Below are 2,504 nucleotides of genomic sequence, written 5' to 3' on the forward strand. Positions count from 1 at the left end.
GAGACCATCCTGGCCAACATGGTGAAACCCTGTCTCTACTAAAAATACAAAAATTAGCTGGGTGTGGTGGCACCCGCCTGTAGTCCCAGCTACTCAGGAGGCTTAGGCAGGAGAATCACTTGAACCCGGGAGGCAGAGGTTGCAGTGAGCTGAGATCGTGCCACTGCTCTCTAGCCTAGCAACAGGACAAGACTCCATCTCAAAAAAAAAAAGGATACATGTTAGTAATGTCCCTTTTCTTTCTGACTTTCAATGTCATCATGTACAGATGCTTGGAGCTGTGGCAGCTATTTTGCCACCATGAGGATAAAGCTAAGCAATTTGAAAGTAAAGTAGTCCACACTCCTAAGTTGTGGAGCTGATGAATTCTGGAGTGTTTACCTCTAGACTTTTTGCTTTGTGAAATTATAAACTCCTCATTGTGTAAGTTATCTTTAGTTAAATAGTCCGTTCTTTTCAGCCTAAAGCATCCTGACGAATACACTTCATTTATAAAATTTGTTGCTTGGTAATACCAGTGCATTTCCTGAAAACAATCTTGTTTGTATTGCAAAGAAGATCAGATAGTAGTTATTATGAGTAAAATTATAATCCACTGATTTGTGGCATGTTTTCAAGACAGAGTCTCACTCTGTCGCCCAGGCTGGAGTGCAGTGGCACGATTTTGGCTCACTGCAACCTCCACCTCCCAGCTTCAAGTGATTTTCCTGCCTCAGCTTCCTGAGTAGCTGGGATCACAGGTGCCCACCACCATGCCCAGCTAATTTTTGTATTTTTAGTAGAGATGGGGTTTCACTATGTTAGCAAGGCTGGTCTCAAACTCCTGACCTCAAGTGATCCACTTGCCTCGGCCTCCTAAAGTGCTGAGATTACAGGCATGAGCCACCGCTCCTGGCCAAGCATCAGTTCTTAAAACAGTTAAGGTGGCAGAACAGGAGTTCTTTTAGAATGACAATTTTCAGTGTGGGTATTTCAACATCATAATAGTCATCTTCAGGTTCAATATAGCTCAGGATGGAAACTATCTTCTTCTTTCTTTCTTTTTTCTTTTTTCTTTTTGAGACGGAGTCTCACTCTGTCACCCAGGCTGGAGTGCAATGTCATGATCTCAGCTCACTGCAACTCCACCTCCCAGATTCAAGCAATTCTCCTGCCTTATCTTCCCAAGTAGCTGGAATTACAGGTGCCCGCCACCACGCCCGGCTAGTTTTTTGTATTATTATTAGACCTGGAGTTTCACCATGTTGACCAGGCTGATCTCGAACTCCTGACCTCAGGTGATCCACCCGCCTCGGCCTCCCAAAGTGCTGGGATTCCAGGCATGAACCATCACACCCGGCCCTTATTTCTAACTTTATTTATTGATGAGTATGTATTCAATAGGTGATGGGGTTTCCTGTGGTGCTGGAATATACAAAGAGATCCTATGAAATCTTGATATATTTAAATCTATCATCCCAACTGGTAACAATTTCCCTAGTAGAAAACTTGGCTTTATTATACATTCCCAGTATAAAGTCTCAGCCAAATTACTCATGTCCAGAGGAAAAAAAAATTTTTTTCTTTTGTCAAACCGATTGATAGGTTTTCCATGAATGTTCAACAGTCAAGAAATATTGCCTACCATGTGACGGGTTTTGTGCTGGACATTGGGAATATAGCAGTGAGACAATTTCCATCCCAAAGGAGCCCCCAGATTAGAAAGGAGGATGGCAAGTAACCAGGTAATTATAATATAGAATCATGATAATACAAAGGGAGAAGTAGTTCCATGGGGCCAAGTGTGGGAGCTGTGAGAGCTCAGAGGAGTTCCTTGATTCATCCATTCGACCCAACTGATTATTCAACATATTTATTGAGCATCTGCAATGTGCCTGGGTACTGTGCTAGGAACAGGGAAAACAATAGAAGAAAGAAGGACATATCCCCTGCCCTCATGTTGCTTTGGGTCTAGTGGAGGAGAGAGACAGATATGCAATAATTATAACATGCTAATGCTATGAAAGGAGAGCGTCCAGGAGGCACCAGCCCACGTTGGGTCATGAGGAAAGGGTAACCGAGATGAAATGGGAAGGATCCAAAGGCGGGGAAGAATGTTTCATACAGAGGAATGGCACTGTGCACAGGGGCAAGAGGGACCATAGTGAAGGTCATTTTATTATTATTATTATTATTATTTGAGACGGAGTCTTATTCTTTTGCCCAGGCTACAGTGCAGTGGTGCAACCTAGGCTCAGTGTAACCTCTGCCTCCCAGGTTCAGGTGATTCTCCTGCCTCAGCCTCCCAAGTAGCTGGAATTACAGGCATGTACAACCATGCCTGACTGAGTTTTGTATTTTTAGTAGAGACGGGTTTTCACCATCTTGGTGAGACTGGTCTCAAACTCCTGACCTCATGATTCACCCACCTCAGCTTCCCAAAGTGCTGGGATTACAGGTGTGAGCCGCTGTGCGTGGCCTGTGAACGTTATTTTATTTTATTTTATTTTATTTTATTTTATTTT

This window comes from Colobus angolensis, unplaced genomic scaffold, assembly GCF_000951035.1.
Source record: "Colobus angolensis palliatus isolate OR3802 unplaced genomic scaffold, Cang.pa_1.0 Scaffold47, whole genome shotgun sequence".
Lineage (NCBI taxonomy): Eukaryota > Metazoa > Chordata > Mammalia > Primates > Cercopithecidae > Colobus > Colobus angolensis.